General features: G+C 37.9%; 1 protein-coding gene across 1 annotated transcript in view; it reads left to right on the top strand.

Annotated features, from left to right (window-relative positions):
* LOC149848945 (sulfatase and phosphatidylinositolglycan class N domain-containing protein) overlaps nt 1-22,394 on the top strand; it is a 169,914-nt gene that overhangs the window by 38,531 nt on the left and 108,989 nt on the right. The gene's annotated exons all lie outside the window — the stretch shown is intronic.

Genomic DNA, 22,394 nt, shown 5'->3' with positions numbered 1-22,394 from the left:
GGAGTTAGGGGAAAGGGGCTACAATAGTTAGCTCAACACTTCTGCAGAAGTTGGATGCATCCGTGGCACTGCTTTTCAGCCTCTGGGGAATCCTCTCTCGGCTAAAGTCGTCCTCTTTGGAGCGGACTCAACTAGCTATTCAAGTTATTGAAAATACATAGAATAATAGACGCCCGAACTAGTCTCAGTTGTTTCTATGTTTTGCCTGTGCGTACCCGCAGGCCAGTAATATCGGAACATAAAGTCTGTTCACATTGGTTGCTGGGCCGTGAGACTCGCCTGCACTACCGACTCGCTTGCACCACCGACTCGCTTGCACTACTGATTCGCTTGCACTACTGATTCGCTGTACTACTGATTCGCTTGCACTACTGATTCGCTGTACTACTGATTCGTTACACTACTGATTCGCTGCACTACTGATTCGTTGCACTACTGATTCGTTGCACTACTGATTCGCTGCACTACTGACTCGCTTGCACTACTGATTCGCTTGCACTACTGATTCACTTGCACTACTTATTCACTTGCACTACTTATTCGCTTGCACTACTTACGCGTTTGCACTAGTTATCTGCATGCATTGCTTACCTGTTTAACTGCATATTTGCTTTAAACTGCGTAACCTACTAAATTAAATTACATAATTCAGTTCCTTGTAGTCTCTCTTGTGCACCTACTAGTTTTTCGCGAAACTAACCCATTCTATGGGTACAGGTGATGATTAGGTACACCACAGGCGATGGCGCGATGGCAAGATGGCTCCAAGACGTTCTTCTTCCTGCTCTTAGCTCGCGTCCTGTTGTTTGGGGTTTTGTAACGGATTTTCCTTGGGATATCCGAATTTTGTACTATTTGGAGAACTTCTTAAATGAAAGTGGCTTTTCCAAGTGTTTGCAAGTAGCATGTGTTGTGCGTTTTGGTTCTTTTAGCTAACGCGCTCAAAGTTGTCAGCTTGCCTTTTTGAAATTAATAAAAGTATAGTCTTCCGCTGATTTCGTAAACCATCTCTGAGATGAAGAGATTCCTTCTTAGTCTTTTGTCTGTTTTTTTCGAAAGGTTTGCAAGCTTGAAATTTTGGGGTGTTACACGGATAATAAATTTTGTGGAAACGAAGGAGCATGAAGAACATGCGACAATTGAAGAGCAGGGGTAATAGACATGTTTCCCTGCCCTACAATTGGGGAAGAGCTACCATCAGCAAGACGTACCCCTTTTTGACCTGTCACAGGTTTTAAACTCAAAAAGTTTCTTGAGTTTTCACACAAGTGACCAGAGGCTCCAGAATCAATGACCCACGTACCACCTTGAGCAGATAGGCCATCACCTGCCGAGCACACAACCTCCGCAACCGAAGACTTTGAATTGGATGATCGTAAAGCAAAGAGCTCGTCATATTCAGCCCTGCTAAGAGTTACACAATCATTGGAGGGATCTGTATCTGATTTAACCATTTGAGCCATAATATAAACTAATGGGCTTGATTCACAAAATGCAGGAGCAACCACACGCGCATACCCACAATCAACAACAAGCCCGACTATATCAAGTTTTGACTTCACCACTAAAATCTGAGAAACACGACCTTCGACTGTTCAGATCCAAACTTCAAATATAATTTTAAAGAAACTTGACCAAAACCTTTCACCTCAACCAAGGATGACTATAAGCTGTAAATCAAGATCACCTCAACCATAGATATGATCCAAATGACTCACTACCACCATGGATATGATCAGAAGATGCAAACAACTACACAACTTTCTGGATGATCTCATCAAACTATTGAGATGCATATACTCCAGCAAATCAATATTTGAGCAAGCATATCAAGTTGGGAACCTAGGTGTTGGTCTGCAATAGACGACTTCAATTACACCAAAAACAAATATCAAATCTGAATATGATCTGGCTTAACATAACCACGTCAGCACATATGAACAACAACACACGACAACTCAGAGGCTACTGATCGCCAGCACCACAACGATATTAACTGCAGTAACTCACGACCACACCAGATTACATCTAATCACAACATCTTTAACATACCTGCAACAAAGACCGATCTGGTCCACACCATGCGACAATCTCAGAATCACCACCGACTGCAATCTCGTCAACGCCATGACTTCAACACACAGATATCAGCCTGTTGCTCCAGCTTGCCAAATCAGTCTTGAAGTGATACAAACCCACACGCAGTCTACTGTTTGCAAATCTGGTCAACTGCTAGCAACTGCAAATTCAGATCTTCTCCGACGTTCCACAAAATAATCAAATCTGAACTCAGCCAAGGTATAGATCTGTTTCTCTTTCTTGATCAGATCTCAGCAACCACAAGCGACACCCAGATCTCAGCAACTACAACGTCTTTGGTACTTCAAACTGAATACTATCAGATCTGATTCCCTTATTAGGTCTTCACCACGATATGCAGATCAGAGACTCTCAGATCTGGTCGACACCCACTTCATACCTCATCACAACATCAAGACCTGTAACCATCAGATCTGGTCTACGACCACTGCAGATCTTCATTACGACGTGTAGATCTGATTTCAGATCTGAATCATGACCGAGGTCAGATTGCAGATCTGTCCCACGCTGTTAAAAAAAAACCTTCAGACGAACTGCAGATCTGATGTCCTTCACGCTATTTCAGCCGCGGCACACGAACTCAACGAACTGCAGATTTGATTTCCTTCACGCTATTTCAGCCGCGGCACACGAACTCAGGCACCCAAGCCCGTACGTGGCTCTGATACCATGTTGAAGGAAGGGTGAGATGCGCAACAACCGAGGTAGAGAGAGAGAGAACGAGAAAGAAAGAGAGAGAAAGAGAGAGAGAGAGAGAGAGAGAGAGAGAGAGAGAGAGAGAGAGAGAGAGAGAGAGAGACGGCTGGAGAATAATAGAACTTGTTATTCAATTAGGGCTAATCTCTATATTAAATAGAGATAGTCCAAGGAACAAAATTACACCCAGGTCCCTCATTAAAGAATAAGATTCAAATAACCTCTAGTTTAGAAAAACTAATTTACTAAAAACATCTTAGTCTCAACACCAGTGTTTCATGAGAGGACTAAACACATTGAAGTTGATTGTCATTACATAAGAGATCTAGTACAGACAGGTCAAATCTCTACTTGTCACGTTGCTTCAGAGGATCAAGCTGCCGATGTGTTTACTAAACCTCTTGCTAGTGTGGGCTTTCTTAAATGCTGTGACAAGCTGAGCATGATAGATATATATGCTCCAGCTTGAGGGGGAGTGTTAAAAGAAAATATCTTTTTGGTTTTGGGTAGCTTTATGTAATTAGTAATAAGTAGATGGGTTCTTTTAGTAACCTAATTCTTTACTAATTCCTTTAAGTAGGGATTAGGGTTTAATGAAACATACAATTACTCTCTCTCTCTCTCTCTCTCTTTTTTTCTCTCTCTCTCTCTCAGTTACTGTTTAATCAGGAACCCAACCGACGTTAACAGTTACACTTCTTCTGCGAGTCGCCCCTGAACCTCTCCCATTCTTCCTTCAGGACCGTTGCAGTCTCAATCACATCTGCCAGTGTAGTGGGTCGACCTCCCAATACTTGCACTCAGAGTCCGTCCTTCAACCCACACACATACTTTATCGCCCTCGCCTTCTCATTCTTGAATAGGTTCGGGCAGTACCTCTCGAGATTCCAGAATCTAGTGGTGTAGTCCACCAGACTCAAGTTCCCCTGGGTCAGGTCGAAAAACTTCTGTTGCATCTGCTTCTCAGTGTACGCGGGAAAATACGTGTCCTGGAACTCCTCCCGAAACACCTCTCATGGAATTACGTCCATATCGACGAACTTCACCCTTCGCAGGGTGTCCCACCACTTTTTGGCATAGCCTTTCAGACGGTACGTGCCAAAAGGTGTCTTCCTGTCCTCGGGGACAGGTAGGACATCAAACACTCTCTCAATCTCTTCGATCCAGCTCTCGGCTGCCTTTGGGTCGGCCTTGCCTGCAAAAGTTGGCGGGTCTAACTTCAAAAACCTTTCGAACGAAACACCGCCCGCGTTCAAAACAACGTCAACAGGAGGGTCACTCGCGGCTGCCTGCGCAACTTGCAGAGCCTGAGTCGTCTCCATCCCCTGTGCTGTCATGGTCTCGGTTAGCGTGTGGATGACTTCCATCATAAAGTCCCTCTGCTCCTGCCAGTTTGCAGGAGCAGCAGTGGAACATGAAGCACCTCTGCGTAAATACGACATCTACAACACACATATTTTTCATAAATTATACCCTTATCGATCCTACCTCCTTGGGGCTGATCACGAACAATAATCGTTCATACAATCTCAATAAGACTTTTAAATTCACCTCAAATGAAAGTTTAAACTATGAATATAATCAATCACAAAGAGTTCATATGCTTTAAATAAAGTATTAAATAGCCATACCAGTGAAGGAGATTGCTCTGGAGTACGAGGCACGACTTGCTGACGCTTTCAGATAGAGATCATTTACCAAAATTAAAAACTTAATGCTAAAAAGATGATAAAAATGTAAGATTTTGTGGTGGCTCTGATACCAAACCTTTAACGACCCAAACTCATACCCTTTAGAAAATGCAATTTTTTTTGTAAGAGTCGCGGAAAACTTTTCAGAGACCCAGGGTCCTTAGAGTTCCAATTTCAACTAGATAACCACACCACAAATGAACTTACATTTATCATCCATAACCGACCAACCAAACTCTTTTATTAATGAATCTATAATAGTCTCATACTCAAGTTAAAAGTAAAAGTAACAACCGCACGAAATAAAAAGAACTAAACGAAACAAAAGTAAAGCTACTCTGTCCGTAAGTGAAGCGGTCTAAAGCAAATGTGGCCCTCGTATCCCCTCAGAAGCGAGTTGACTTTACTGATCATCTGCGACTGCGAAAAACCAAAAAAGTAGGGTGTAAGAATCCGAAGAATCCTACATACAGGTCCCTCTAGTGAATCAAATAAGAATAAAACATAAATAAGATTCATGTAATATTTTAGAGGGATACAGTTACAACCAATTCATAAGACAATTAACCATTCATGTAAAAAGGAAATAAACATTAAGCATGAGAGAACATTAACTACGTAACATGGATTGCAATTTAAGCAATAAGGGCATTTAACATGTATTACGGAACAACACCATGCATTCATCAAAATATAGCAACTAAGGGAATAAGTAAACATGCATGATCTAATGAATAGCAGGAATATGCATTCCTCCTATGTGCAATATATGAACCCTTTATTATATTTCATTTAAGTTTTCCTTTTTCCATATGCATGCCGTATTAAATACATACAATTTAAGTTTCTCTTTTTAATTACCGTTGCCCGCAGATATACCAAACGGGTAAAATCCCCGAGGTTAAGTAGGGTTCCCAGGGTAACTTAGCACACAAATTTGTATTTTATTACTGGGTTTCAAATTTATCCCTCGACCGACATCAGGAAACAACACCATCCATCAGAACATTGGAAAACAACATCCAATGTCGGAGACACTATGAAAACAACATCCACTGGCGCCACTTTCTTGGTATACTAAAACAACAACAGCTGTGTTAAACACACCACCCCAAGCAAACTGGTAGACTCTCCCTAAAACGGTGGTCAGGAGAAGTACCTCAATATCTGGTTCAGGGGAAACAACGCACACGAAGTTTTTGTATCCTCACGGCTTCCCCCTCCAAACCGCAACCTCCAAGATTTCCATAATAAAAAAGGGACATCAAGGAGAACATAAATTACATTCTTCTTTACTTTCCTTTATCTTGGTATTAATCAATCTCTTTTACATTTGCAAATCAGCATGCAAATTAATAAGATAGGTATGCAAATCAACATGCAACACTAAGCTCGCAAATCAGCATGCGCAACTCTTCACGGTCTACCACCCATGGCAACAATAGAACAATGCAATTAAAACCATAATATAAGTGTGATTTTTGCGATGCATTTAAACAATAAAAGAAAAAGCAACCAACGCTCAAGGCTCTCCAGGCTTATGATGGTTCATTTAGACCATCGATGCATCATACGCAAAAACCATAACCACTTGCAATGTATGCATGATGTCAACATGCTTCAAAATGCATAATTAGATCAGTCAATTTAACCATGGACATTATATGTCACATTCATATGCATGTGTTCACCATTCATGTACATGTGCCTTTACGAAATTACTCCACATACATGCATTCACTCATGAATCATCTCATTCAGGACAAGTGAACAACTCATGCATTTATGTACACACATCAATTCATGTATGCGCATGCATTTGAAACCAAGGTTATAAAACTCGTGACTCGGAACTCGACTCGTTCTTTATTGACTCGTGACTCGGCGGGTCAACTCGGTGATTCGGACCGGGTTTTGTTAACTTTTGATTTTAAAAGAAAAACAATATATAATTTGTCTGAAACCATGTTTTTGAGTAAACATAGTCTCCAAATGTCTATAAGAATATAAAAACAACTGCAAAGAGCTATAGAGGTTTGCTTGAATAATTGAATTTGATATCTATACAAGCACTTTGACTAATTCATGACTTGAATTAGAGGATTTGGTCACCATGAGTTCAGTCTGCTACTACCTAAGGTTCCTAAAATGGCCAATCATATATGCTAGCTTGTTTTAAAAGTTTTAATTCCCTCTTTAACAAATCCATAAATGTAAAACAGGGATATATGTGCATATTGAAAGTTTACAAAATGCCCAATATCAACATAAATAAGCAATTTTCTCATGTATAAAACTATGCAGGAAATATATTAATGGCACAACTATAAAAAGACTACTAATATTTGAATATGTACAATGCTTGTTCACATAACAAATGGATGATGAAACCTAAATATGACTTCCCATAGGCATCCAAAACTCAAAAAACTGTAATTTGGAACTCAAAAAACAAATTTCAAACATCACAAAACTCGCCCGAGTCAGGCCGAGTCAAGCCGAGTCAGCCCGAGTCAAGCCGAGTCAGCTCGAGTCAGCCCGAGTCAAGCCCGAGTCAAGCCCGAGTTTTGGCAAACCGAGTTTGCCTTGTCGGGTTGACTCGCTGGAGGGGCGAGCCGAGTCAGCCGAGTCAACGAGTTCACTCGGCGAGTTTTAAAACACTGTTTGAAACAAACTTCATATAGTATGATGCTTAAGCATGTCACATCAAGTCAAAGCATATAAATAATTTCAAATCTTGACATGTCTCGAGAACCACAATACATGCACACCACACATTCCGGAAATTTATATGCACATTCAGAAATGCCAACATGTATCATGTGTATGCCACAAAAATATTCATAAGCATGTCTTTGTTCAATTCAGATGCATAATCAAGTCAAATGCATACTTTTATTCATTATGTGAACACGCACGCCATGAGGTACGTGCCATAATAAATCAATTCTATGTATGCACATGCATATGCAAGCAACCTTGCACTAATGTCTTAATCAAGCATAACATGGCGATTCTAAGCACAAGAGAAATATCATTCTTTCCTTGATTCACCTCTAGCAAAACATGCATACAAGTATATATGCATGCGAGTGCAATAACAATAAACTTTCATGATCCATGTATCTTAGAACTACATGAAGACTTAAATCAATGATGCATCTGTGTAGACTATTTATATAAAGTCTCCAACCTCTGCCTCAAAAATCTCAAAAGAAGGCTCAGGTTGACTGTTCAAAAGACACCCATTAAATGCATGCAATGCCTAATACAATTTCTACAAGTCACCTATAGACTGAGAATAGGAGGAATATACATATTATGGTATTAACACCTACTAGCATTATCGCAGGACAAATTAACATCAACAACAACAACTACGCCTTCATCCCAAAACAATGGTATATATATGCTCATAAGGTCAACTCCCACTCACATAATCCGATCCTGGACAAAAATGTAAAATCAAACTCTTACGCACACAAAACGATCAGAGGACTGACCATTTTATGCCAAGACCAATACCTAGCTTAGGATTGGACAAGCTTCATAAATTACACTGACTGCATGTTTAGAAATGGCAATTATACTCAGATTATTCCCAAAACAATTCATGCATCTCATTCGTTAAAAATTTAGAAATACAGATATCCTATGCTTCAAGAATGTACAACATCACACGTTTCCAAGTATAAGTAAAATGTCCAAAAATGCAAACTTATGCAAATCAGAATCAATATTTATAATATTCGACAGGCATATTAAATTTTTTTTTTTTATAAGATATCAAAGAAAGTGACAGAATAAAGACATCTATGCCTGTAGTTCAGTTAGTGTATCATAGCATGAACACTCTGATTATGACATCCTTTTTCCCAAACCAGTGTATTTGGTCCAATTCGTCGATTGGACATGCATATCTTACATGTGATTTCTCTAGTCTAGTTCTGCAAATCAAACGTCTCGTCATAACATACCTTACCAAACACTTACAACTCAAAATACTTTTATGATCCACAATATGCATGTTTTTAATACAGAATATTATGAGGCAGTACGTCTAACTTCTACCACAAAATTTTAGTTAGCATATTTCAGGAAACACGAATTGTACCACCGATTGTATTCAAGGAAACACTATACAAAACCACCTATGTTCTGCAGAAATTACACAGTTCAATATGCTACACATAAACGGGCCCTAAACTGGATATTCAAGATGAAAAGCAAAATACACATGGCACATATGTTTCCTTGCACAGACTGATTTCACATACTTTGGCATTACCGAAACCCCCACCATAACCATTCTGGCATAAAATACTCTGAAGGTATAAGGAGCCTTGCATACCTATACACGGTAAATAGGGGTTCACGGTGGAATTTATGAAAATCAATACATGAGAAATCCATTATTCGGTGTTCACACAATGAAAACCCATACAAATGGGTTGTGCAGCTCGGTCTCAACCCTTGGAACCAATACACTACGAAAATCACGCTAAACCCCTACATTCGTATTGAAAAAACCCAGAAAATGTCTCGAACGGCAACACAATGCATGTTGGATACTGACACATAAGCAAAAACAGAGAAACCCTACAAATCACACCAAACCCTACCTCAGAAGCAGCAGACCCCCAACTTTTTTTTTATTAGAATTCACAACAGCCGTAATTCCCCAAATCTGTCGATTTGGGAGTTACGGGAACCCAAAGCAAACTTAAAAGATAATACATCTGTAAGAACACCGAAACCCTACTAAACTATTACATGGGATACAAACCTATGTTCCCATTCTTATTTGAAATCAAAAGAGAACCCGTACCTTAAAATCAGTGTTTGGGGGTTGCTGCCGTGAGAGAAGGTCGCCGACAGCGGTGGTCCTGCTCTCTCACACGTAAACAAGAAGGAGAGAGACGTCCAGGAGGTCGCTGATGGCTTTGGTTGCTGGTGACAACAGTTGGAGGACTGACTTCGTCGGCCGTCGTCGGTGGTTGCCGCACGCTAGGGAAAGGACAGGAGAAGGGGGGAGAGAAGAGAGAGATGTGATGCAGAGATGCGGAGGAGAGGTGTGGGAGGGAGAGACTTAGAGACCCCCTCTTGTAGGAGAGTGCCCGAAAAAGGTGGAAACCTCCCCGGCGGCTGCGCATCGCCCCCCTCTCCCCCCTTTGCGAAATCGGGGTTCTGCTGTGTTAGGGTTCATTTAGAACCCTAACTCTGCGTTTTATCGGGTGTAAGCCTTTTTTTTTTTTTTACGTTTTACTTACCCGGTACACGGGGCGTGGTCCGGATCCGAGACCCGTGAACCTACCGCGATCAGGGTCAGTGGATCCGTAGCTGATTTGGGTCCATGAACTGGATCCATGTCCTACTTGAAAATGTGGATCCACAAGTTGGATCCTAATGGATCCAACTGTGGATCCCCTGCACTAAATTTTTTATTTATATTTTTTTTATTTTTTTTGATATATATATATATATGATATTAATTATATATATGTTCCTTTATGGGTTCTGGATCCAAAATACGGATCCTAGGCCCATTTTGCATATTTCACATTATTTTATAAAGGAAATAAACAAATTTTTTTGGTTATTACAGTTTAAATGAATGAGATAAATTTGTTTTGATGTATGATACATATACTCGTTGAATTCACTGTTTGGTGGTTTTTTTATTCCATTTTTGATGTATATAATAGGGCATAAAATTGGTAAGACAGTGGTTTTCTGAAATTTAAGGTTTCTTGCTTGCTTTAATTATTTTTTATTTGAAATCATTTGTTGATTAGTTTTGCTTACTGCTAATTGAGAGTTAAAGGTAACAATGGAAGATATGGTTAGTGGAAATAAAAATAAATTTTATATTTTTCATATAAAATTAATTGTGTAATTAGTTTATTTTTATTTGATTTTTTGAGAAATTATTTGATTTTTTATATTTTCCCGAGATTTTGCCGAAAAAAACTCGAGAAATATTCAAAAAGTTGAAAATCTCTCTAGAAATTCACAGCTGAGAAATTGCCCTTTTAAACTTTTGTTACTATGGCTGTGACAACAAAAGTGCTATATATATATTGCAAAGAATTATACCTTTCATGAATGCACAAAGCATATCGAGATGAACTGCCACTATGTTAGAAAAGAATATCTAAAGAATGTCATTGATCTACCTTACTTGACATCAGAATATCAACTGGATGATTTTTTCACTTAGGCGCTCTGCTCCCCTCGTTTTCACTTTCTCCTTAGCAAACTTTCGGTCATCACACCGTAAGTTTGAGGGAGAGTGTTAAAATATAGTCTCTCTCTCTCTCTCTCTCTATATATATATATATATATATATATAGAGAGAGAGAGAGAGAGAGAGAGAGAGAGAGATGTCTATTTGTTGTAATACCTTATAAGGGTAAATCTGCCTTTTCCTCCATTTTACGCATATTCATCTTTTGAATATGTATGTAATTTATTTTCTTTTTCTTTATTTTAATTTTTTAATTTTTTCTCATTTCTTTAAGCCTTAGAGGGGCCCACATTGTAGACGTTGGGCCCCTCCAACGGTCAGATTTATGACCGTTGGAGGGGCTCCAAAGCTCCTCCTTTTTGCTTTATAAATAGGGTGAACCCCTTTGTATCCTCCAAGCTTTTTAGCAAAAGCTCTCTCATTTTTTTAATAAAGATTAATATTCTTTAATTCCTTTGTGCATTTGTGATCTCTTGAATGTGTTGCGTCTTTGTGCACATTTGTTCTAAGTATTCTTATTGTGTCTTTGTGCACATTTGTTCTAAGTATTCTTAATGTGTTTCTCACTAAGAACTTAGTGTTCTTGTGTATGTTGTCTCTTTGAAGACATTTTCACAATTTTCATTACATTTATTTGCCTCCTAACATAAGTCTGCCCAAATCTGTTATTCTTACCAACAAGTTTCCCCCCGAACCTTCACACTCTTCTCAATTACTCTTTCTTTAGGAAATGCAACCAAGAAAGAAAAGTCGACAACTTTCTTTCCTTTATGCGCTCCTTTACCAAAGTAAGGTGTGTCTTCATAAAAGATAATATGCCTTGATACCCAAACCCTTCGTTCAATCGGGTCATAGCATTTATACCCTTTCTTTCCATGAGAAACCCAAGAAACAACACTTCACATATCTTTCTGAGAGCTTGTCCCTATATCTTCCAGGTAATTGTACAAAGCAAGTACAACCAAAGACCTTCATCACATAGTTTGGAGCAATTCCATATAACTTTTTGAATGAAGATATAAACCTTTAAGCGCCCTTAATGACATTCGATTGATCTGATATGTTGCCATACACACTGCATCTGCCCAAAGATCTCTATGCACACATCCACCAAAGCGATTGCTATTGTAGTCTCTAAATTATGCTTATTTTTTCTTTCTGCTATACCATTTTGCTCAAGGGTATATAGACATGTCTTCTAATGTTTAATTCTTTTTTCCTGTAAAAATTTTCAAACACACCACTAACATACTATCCACCTGAATTAGTACGATGTGCTTTAATTTTAACAGAAAACTGAGTCTTAATCATTGCATAAAATTTCTTGAAAACAACAAAAAATTCACTTTTATCTTTATGAAATAAACTCAAGTAAACCTTATACAATCATCTATAAAAGTGATAAAATATAAAGACCCACCTTTAGACAAAATAGGTGAAGGACCCAACACATTTGATTATACAAGCTTAAAAGGTCTTTCAGACTCGCTATCTCTCACTCCAAATGGCTAAGCATGACCCTTTGCCAACCTATAGGTTTCACACTCTTGAACACATTTGGACACTACTAACTCTAATTTACCTAAACTCTCTGAGATAACAAAATGTTACAACCTAGAGCTGGGAATATGCCCCCGTCTATGATGCCACAAAACTGACTCATCTACTATAACTACACACTTAGACCAGCTCCATAACTCCTCTGCATGCTTATGTCCAACAAATCTAAGTAATACAAATCTCTTCTTCTATGGCCAATCTAAATCATTTTTATTGATAACTGATCGAACACAACACAGTCAACAGGAAAAAATGTGACATTGCAATTATACTTAGTGATTTGGCCAACCAAAATAAGATTCATGGCTAAAGAGGTTACATAGTAGACATGAGAAATGTTCAATTTGCAATTAGGATAGGAGTTGGATGAAATGTAACCTAATTTTGAAACAAACATCGAAGAAATATCTGCATTGCGAAAGACACCATTGCAAGGTTGACATGAGTCGTCATATGACATGAGGCACTTGAGTGTATCAATCATCCAGAAATAAATCTGAGATACCTGCAAAGGCAATACTAGAAGAAGAGGCGGAAATGGCAGTAGCTGATTGAGCAAGGAGTTGCAACTGAAAAATTTGTTGTTGCATCTTTTCTAATAGTTGAAACTAACCACCACCTAACTTATCTGAAGATCTCTCAACTGAAGAACCTACAGACTGAATGCCAATATTAGTGTGATCATACTTGGGCTTTGTGCCCTTACCATCAGAAGAAATTGCATAGGCTCCACCCTTCTTTTTCTTGAGAGCTGAGCAAGATCTTTTCATGTGGCCAAAGCCCTTACAATAGTGACATTGAATAGAGCTTAAGTCACTTCTTCCTCCAGCTCTTCCACCATATCTATCACCAAATCTGTTACCAGAGGGATTGCCATAACACTGTCATTGGAAGAATATGTTCCAAGAGACTTTAACTTAGTCTCTTCTGAAATCAATTCATCTAGCACATTGGTGATCGATGGCAAAAGTGGACGATGCAATATGATACTCCTCACCCCGTCAAACTCTGATCGAAGTGTCATACGAAAATCAACAACTCTAGTTGTTTCCTTGTGCTGATCAAGAAACCCCAGACAAGTTTGGCACGAGGCACACTTCTCACACTTAGCACACTTCTTGCGTTTGGTTTGACCCTCCATGAGTGCAAGTGCATTCCAAACTCTTTGTATGTTAGAATAGAATTCCTCTACTGACTTGTTTCCTTGATGCATACCCCTCAATTCTTGAGTGAGTTGGTATTGCCTAACCCAATTCTCTTGCTTGTAAACTTGTTAGAGGTATGCCTATGCTTCTTTGGCCTCCTGAAATTTTGAAAGGTTCATAGCTATCCTCAGTTCTGCTGCACCTAATATCCTGTCATTAACTCGTGCATTATTTACTATCCATTCTAATATTTCTCATAATCGACATTTGTGCGCTTTGGTTTGGCTTTGGTCCCATTCAAATAACCACCAAGTCCCTTTTCAACAATCACAACCATCATGAAATCGACCCAATATGCGGAATTAGACCCATCCAACTTCACTGGGACAATATAGATTTCTTCTCCTTTCTCCATTTCAACACCAAACCCCCAAACTACACAATTTTGAATCCTACACAAAGAACTAAATAGAAAAGTAACACAAGGACTGCAAATAGAAATTCCCAACTTCAAGATTCACGACTTCACACAAAATCCTTTATAAGCAACCAAACTCACTACCACAAAACTCTTCACTCAACACAATATAGTCTAATAAAACCAAAACTAAGGCTATATTATGCAGTTCAGATGATTATGACAGTCACCCACAATATCAATAGCAAGAACTGTAAGGGACATCCCAAGTGAATCACCAAACCTTCATCAAAGCAACAAAAACACACCAAATCCTGCTAAAACACTGCTCCCAGCACCCTCCTCACTTGAAAACGACCTGGTTAGGCACAATCCCAACCACTAATCTACCGATTAGGTCGCTGACAACATACAATCAAAACTTGTGCACTATTATCACCATTTCCAGAAAATCCAAGAAAAATCCATAATAAATTCAAATCTTCTCCGATCAAACTGATTCTTGATTTGGACGACTCCTAAAATCAAGAATGATCAAATCCTTAACTCTACTAGGAGAGATCTTACCAGGTGTACTGTAGATGATGACATCAGCAGCATGAAACCCTAGGAAACTCTGAGGAAATGATAATGAAGCTCCCTCCAGCCAGATTCACCCTCACACAATCCCTTCTTTGCTTTAATATGGCTCTGATACCATATTGAAGCATTAAGAGAGCAAGAGAAGAATGCACAAGAGGGTGAAGGAGCAATCTCAAAGAGAAAACTTCATTAGCCTCAAAACTGAAAGTGAATACAACATAAAGGGGTTGACCCCCACCCCCCTTTCACTAAATGACAAAAATAGTTGAGCATAACCTATTGACAGATTACATAAAAAGTAAAAAGCAACAGCGGGTTGCTCTGTCTACTGCAGAGGCAGAATATTTTCTTGCGCACACGAGCAAAGGAGCTCAAATTCGACAATACCTAAACACATCCCAGTGTATACCATTGCGTTGCTGTCCATAATTGAAATATTTGATACATAATACATAGGATATTTTTGTGTGGTGGGTGTACAATTGCCACTCATCTGGAGGGTTCTTGATTGCCAACATGGTTGCAGGACTTGTATTTGTCAGAACTTGACTGTCCAACCACGTCAATCCACTTTCAGCAGAAAAGGAGATAGAAGAAGACAAAAGGGCTGCTGCTTGCTGCACAGAAAAAGGTCATCATCGGGACCTAGAAAGGCTCTAGAGTGTTTACAACATACTATGGACGATAATGTCCCTAAAGATAAATATAAAATACAACCTCCCTCAAGTTGTGCATGATCTTGAATCATGGACAACTTGCCTTTTAAGAACCAAAAATTATATTTGGTCAGCCCCTTTGTAAACATATCAACCACTTGATCTTTAGTGCGAACATAGTATGGCTCAATTTCTTTCTCTTCAACTTTTTGCCTGACAAAATGTTGATCTATCTCGATATGTTTAGTGCGACTATGATGTATGAAATTAAAAGAAATATTTATCGCACTTTGATTGTCACTCAGTAATAATGATCTTGAGATAGATTCTCCCAATTATGTTAGTAAGTGTCTAACCCACGTAGCTTCTGATGTGGCCGCTGCCATGGAACAATATTCAGCCTTAGTACTAGATCTGGCAACAACCTTCTGTTATAAAAAACGCTCCTTGAGGCGCAAAACGCACGCCTCGCCTTGAGGCGCGGCCTTCTGTGCCTCAAGGCGCAAAAAAAAATATTATTATTATTTTTTTCTACAACAAGATGTTTGAGACATGATCAACAAGATTTTTGTAGGTTAATCTCATATATTTTCCAGTTATTTCAGTTATGTAATCAGTTTCTTAGTATATTACTATATTTTAACTTTTGTTGGTTAATCTCGTATATTTTTCAGTTATTTAAGTTATGTAATTAGTTTCTTAATATATTTTAACTTTTGTTGGTTAATCTCATATATTTTTCAGTTATGTAATCAGTTTTTTAGTTACTTTTATATGTTAATGTCATATTTTTTAGAATAATCTCATACATTTTAATTTTTTTAGGTTAATCTCATATATTTTCCAGTTATTTCAGTTATGTAATCAGTTTCTTAGTATATTTTAACTTTTTTTGGTTAATCTCATATATTTTCTAGTTATGTAATCAGTTTTTAGTTACTTTTATATGTTAATCTCATATTTTTTAGAACAATCTCATATATTTTAACTTTTGTTGGTTAATCTCATATATTTTCCAGTTATGTAATCAGTTTCTTAGTATATTTTATATTTTGTTGGTTAATCTCATATATTTTCCAGTTATGTAATCAGTTTTTTAGTTACTCTTGTATGTTAATCTCATATTTTTTAGAATAATCTCATATATTTTAACTTTTGTTGGTTAATCTCATATATTTTTCAGTTATGTAATCAGTTTCTTAGTATATTTTATCTTTTGTTGGTTAATCTCATATATTTTCCAGCTATGTAATCATTTTTTTAGTTACTTTTATATGTTAATCTCATATATTTTAACTTTTGTAGGTTAATCTCATATATTTTCCAGTTATTTCAGTTATGTAATCAGTTTCTTAGTATATTTTAATTTTTTTTGGTTAATCTCATATATTTTCCAGTTATGTAATCAGTTTTTAGTTACTTTTATATGTTAATCTCATATTTTTTAGTACTTATTTGAGATTTTCTATTTCTTATTGGTTGTTATTTCATCCATGAAGCATTTTTTTATTTTTTTATATTTTTAGACATTTTTTATAAATTTTTTAAAGTTTTAAAAAAAAATATTTGAGGCTTACGCTTTACGCCTCGCCTCGGTTTTTGGTGGAGCGCCTCGCTAAGCCTCAACGCTTTTCACAACACTGCTAGTAGCAGAAAGAAAACACATACAAGATACTTTGCAGGAAAACAAAAGGCAAAGAACGATGGATCGCTCATGCAATACAAGATCATTCATTTGCAGATCAAATCAGACATCACGATCTAAAAGATCAACAGCAAAAACGGAAATTCCCAAACAAATCGCTCCCAAAATATGCAAGGAAATCTGGTAACTATCAGCATAAACATGGGAATCTAGCCATGTGAATGCTGATAGTTACGAGACTAGAGAGAGCAGACAAGGGAGAGACAAGTGCGAGACAAGAGAGAGCAAATGAGGGAGAGAATGAGGATCATGTCCTCATCTTAAATAGTTGAGAGGATCATGTCCAACTCGATCAAATCAACATCGAACCAAGTTGAAGTTTGGATTCAACAAAAGATCTTATGTCAGCCACCACTCAAAACCATTTGAGTTTGAATGATCCATAATAATCAAATCCAATACCATTACCTAGAAAGGATATGAGGAGCCCAATCTATTTGGATTTGGATATAAAATCAAATCTAATATACACAACGGTTGGATATTCAAGCTTGATGACGTAAAACAAACAAAGGAAATTGGATTGTCCCCTTCCATGCATTGCAAAACAACTACGAGAAGCTAAGTCATTAGATTTGATATACTATGATTTATCATCATCCGTGGTTCACATTCATATACGAAAATGAATCCTTCTTTCCAAACGTCCCCTAAAAGAATTACCAATTGCAAGTTGGAAACAATTTGAAGTATGCTTCTAGTTTCCAAGAAAGCAATATTCCCCACATAGGCGCATATGCCTCACCTTGAGGCGCGCCTCAAGGCGTATGAGGCGTACGCCTTGGGGCCTTTACGCTTTATACGTGAGCCTCAAGGCACAAAGGCCCTCGCCTTGAGGTGAGGCACATTTTTTGCGCCTTGAGGCGCGTTTTTAATAACACTGCTTGAAACTGACCTTCTCTTATTTGGATCTCCTGCCCAGTCTGCATCTGTATAGATAAAGATTTTATGAAGTCCATTATCTATAGGATTGCTCTTGTAAACCAGTCCATCTCCTACCGTGCCCTTTAAGTATCTCAATATCCGTTTAACTGCATCTATGTGCCCAGTTCGAGGTTCATCCATAAATTGAGACACTTGGTTTACAGAATAGACAATGTCAGGTCTAGTAAAGGTAAGGTACTGGAGCATGCCGACTATAGTTCTATATCTGCTGGGATCATCATATAAGTCTCCATCATGGGAACTTAGTTTCTGCTGTAAAATACTCGGAGTAGCTAAAGGCTTACAATCTTTCATTTCTGCTCTACTTAACAAATCAAAGGTGTATTTATGTTGTGTTAGAGTCAACATATTGTCTTTCCTGGCAACTTCTATTCCAAGGAAGTACCTCAGTTCTCCAAGATTCTTCATTTTAAAATTCTGACTTAAGAATTCCTTGACTTCCTGGATATAACTGCAAGAGTTGCTTGTGATAATTATGTCATCTACATAAATCAACAAGAAGGTGGTTGTATGCTCATCTTTGAAGATAAATAGCGAATGATCAAGAGTGCACCTGTGAAAATCAAGGTTTTGAACTTTGAGAGAGAAACTATCAAACCAAGACCGTGATGCTTGTTTTAAGCCATAAAGAGCTCTCTTCAATTTGTAGACGTACGCTTTAGGATCTCCTTCTGCATATCCAGATGGTTGTTCCATATAAACTTCTTTAAGATCCCCATGAAAGAAATCACTCTTCATATCCATTTGGCTCAATGTCCATTTGTGATGGACAACTAGAGATAATATGATACGAATTGCCCCCATCTTGACCACAGGGCTGAAAGTCTCATCATAATCCTGGACATATTCTTGAGTAAAACCACTTGCAACAAGTCTTGCTTTATGCCATTCAATACTCCCATCAGGTTTATACTTGATCTTATAAACCCACTTAGACCCTACAATATTTCTATCCTTGGGTCTGGGAACAACTTCCCATGTTTGACATTCATGTAACGCTTCCATTTCTTCATTCATTGCTTCTATCCACTTGGGAAACTTGGATGCCTGATAGAAGGTAGTAGGTTCATCTTGCTTTTCAACTTGTGACAGAAATAATTGAAAATCCAGAGTGAAATTATCATAACTAACCCATCTGTGAATTGGGTATCAAATTCTTTTTGATCTCCTGATAGAGGAATGATTTTCAGGTTCATCAACAATGACATCAGTAGTGGCGGGAATATTTTTTGTTGCTCTTCTCACATAGACTGGTCCTGAAAACTTCTCAATTTCTTTGTTTGGCAAATTGTCAATCTCGATTTGAGTTGTGCAAGAAGTTTCATCTGGTGCAGGAGTAGGCATGGGAGCAACACTACAATCTAATGAACACTCTCCGTTGATGTTAGGAAACAACTCGGCATTCAACCATGGAGAATAAACTTCAACGTTATGATATGTATTTTGTAAAGAATGCCCATCTCCAAGAGTCTGCTCATCAAAAATCACATTTTTGGAGATCTTAACACGCTTGGACAGAGGCTCGTAGCAACGATATCCCTTATGATCATCCGTATATCCCACAAATCTGCACTTAGAGGCTTTATCCTGAAACTTATTTCTTAATGATTTATCAATATGCACATAACAAACATAGCCAAAAACTCACAAACTATCATAATCTGGGTGTTGCCCAAAAATAGTATAATAAGGTGATTTATTTTCTAAAATAACCATTGACAAACGATTTATAATATAAACCGCAGAGTGGAAAGCTTCTGTCCATAACTCAATAGGAATGTGACTGTCATGCAACATGCTCATCGCACTCTCACCAATATGGTGATGTTTCCGTTCAGCCACACCATTTTGTTGTGGTGTATGCGAGCAGGAAACTTTGTGATTTATACCATTGTTTCGAAGAAAGGCAATAAAGTCATTTGAAGTGTATTCACCTCCCCCATCACACTGAAAATTCATAATATTCGACGAAAAATGAGTTTTGAGAAAGACATGAAAAATTTTGAACAATTGAAGAACTTCATATTTATGTTTCATGAAGTATATCCAGGTATAATGAGAATAACTATCAATGAAAACAACAAAGTATCGACTCCCCGAAAGAGAACAAATAGGTGCAAGGCCCCATACATCTGAGTAGATAATCTCAAAAGGTCTTGAAGCTCTTTTATTAATTGAATTGAAGGGAAGAACATGACTTGCATAATTGACAACTTGTACATTTCTCATTATCAAAAGTAGGACTCAGATTAGATAAGGAGATAAGATTATCGCTTACAAGCTTTTCAACGGAGGAACGATTCATCGGACTTCAACGAAGGCTTCAAGACAACGGGAATAGAAACACGAACAAAAGGATCTTCCTTGAAGATATACATATTTTCTCGTCGCTCCCCTTTAACGAACGTCTTCTTCGTTTGAAGGTCCTTGACATACACAGAAGAGGGAGTAAATTCGACAGAAGAATGTGTATCATCAACGAGTTTGAAGACAAAAATAATGTTCTTTTTGATATTAGGAGCAAGTAGAACATTAGACAATTTTATGGACGAATTTAAGAAGGGTATTATGGCATTCCCAGTGTGAGAAATGGAATGATGAGTTCCATCTCCAGTGACAATACTGCCTTTATCGAAATAAGGGGATAAGTTTAAGAGTTTACCTGCATCTTCCGTGACATTTGTGGCTGCCCCAGAGTCTATATACCATACTCCCTGGTCATTTTGTGCTATTGTCATCTTCGAAAGAGCTGCCAATAAAAGTTATTGCACATCTCCATTGTATTTACTCCCATCAGTCTGCATTTTTTGGCTAAATAATAGGATTCTTGCCTTTATTCTGAGGATTGAACCAACAATCAACTTTAATATGCCTCCTTTTATTACAGAGAAAGCATGTGGGAATATTTCTGGGATTTCCTGCATGAGAATTAGGAGGTATGTTTGGGGTAGGAAGTAGCCCACGCCCCCCTTGTCCACCATATGGTCTGCGAGCTCTACCTCCACGATGATTATTTCTTCCACCACGACCCTGTCCATAAGTCAACCCAGTAGCTAAAACATTCTGTGAGTCAAGTCGCCCACCATCATCATCGAAAAGGCTCTTCAAACTGATTTTATAATGTAAAAGTTTAGCCCATAAATCTTCAAAACTGGGTAAAACATGCAAGCATGTGAGGGATGTGACAAGAACATGATAGTCTGCTCCCAACCCGCTTAAGACTTGTTGCACCTTATCTCTCTCTGAGATTGCACATCCAACAAGAGCCAACTGATCTGTGATGCTTTTTACTTTGTTCAGATATTCTATAACAGACATGGTTTCCTTCCTTAATGACTGAAATTCTCGCTTGAGATACAAAACTTTTGCTTCTGACATTTGAGAATCGGTTTGGGCCAATATATTCCATAGTTCAGCGCTGAATAATCATCTGGAATTGCAATTAGTATTTTCTGTGATAAAGTAGAAATGATGTACGCAACTAGTGCTTGATCTCTTTTCATCCAGGTCGTGAAGTCAGGATTTTGAATAATGCGAGATGAGACAACACCTTTATCATCCTGTATTTCCTGCGTGATGAATTGAAGCGGGGCTGGAGTTGATCCATCTAGATGCCCAAAAAGGTCTTGGCTTCGTATGAAAGGGATTATTTGTCTTTTCCAAGTTAAAAAATTTGAATGATTTAGTTTTTCAGATACAACTTGACTCAGAAAACTGAAGGAAAGACCAGAATGAGTAGAGGACGAATCCATATTATGGATCTCGTGCTGCATTTTTTTTTTAGTTCTGGTTATGTACCAGAACCACAACACAAGTCCTTATGAAGCACGGAATGTCAGAACAATGGATTGCGTGCTAAAAAAAATAATGACGTCAAATAGAGAAGAATATAAAATATAATGAAGAAGAGAAGTTCTGTTTGCACAACAGCAATGAGATGCGTGGAAACAAAACTTTTGGTTTTAGGTGAAAAGAATGGAAAGGATTTTAGAAGAAAAAAAGAATCACATAAAAATTCAAGTATAGATCTGAAAAAAAAATACCAGATTTTAACGTGATCTGGTTTTCAGAAAGAGAAATTACACAGATCTTTAAGTATAGTTCTGAAGAAGCAATACCAAATCTGATACAATCAGATCTGTCTTAAACTGAATGGAGAAACCAATAGAATAGAGAGAGAGAATAAACCCAGATCTGAAAATCAGATCTGACATGAAAACGAGAAGAAGAGAATAGAAGTCAAAGATGGGAAGAAGAAAAGAGGAAAGAAATACGAAACCAACCTTTAGTGAACTTAGATCGATTCGACCTGCTCTGATACCATGTCAGAACTTGGCTGTCCAGCCACGTCAATCCACTTTCAGCAGAAAAGGAGATAGAAGAAGACAAAAGGGTTGCTGCTTGCTGCACAGAAAAAGGTCATCATCGTAACCTAGAAAGGCTCTATAGTGTTTACAACATACTATGGACGATAATGTCCCTAAAGATAAATATAAAATACAAATATGTGCACGTGCAAATTAGAAATATAAAATATGATATATGGATCTGGAGCAAACGTAGGTCCAAAACCATATCACGACTTCTTTAACAGTATTGTCTACAGTAATCTTATAGAGTATGCAATTTTTAGTCCTTCAATTAACATT

Source organism: Nuphar pumila, chromosome 1 (genome assembly GCF_984573655.1).
Source record: "Nuphar pumila chromosome 1, dmNupPumi1.hap1.1, whole genome shotgun sequence".
Taxonomy (NCBI): Eukaryota; Viridiplantae; Streptophyta; class Magnoliopsida; order Nymphaeales; family Nymphaeaceae; genus Nuphar; species Nuphar pumila.
Note: the sequence above shows the minus strand (reverse complement) of the source record. Positions and strands in the feature narration are given on the sequence as shown.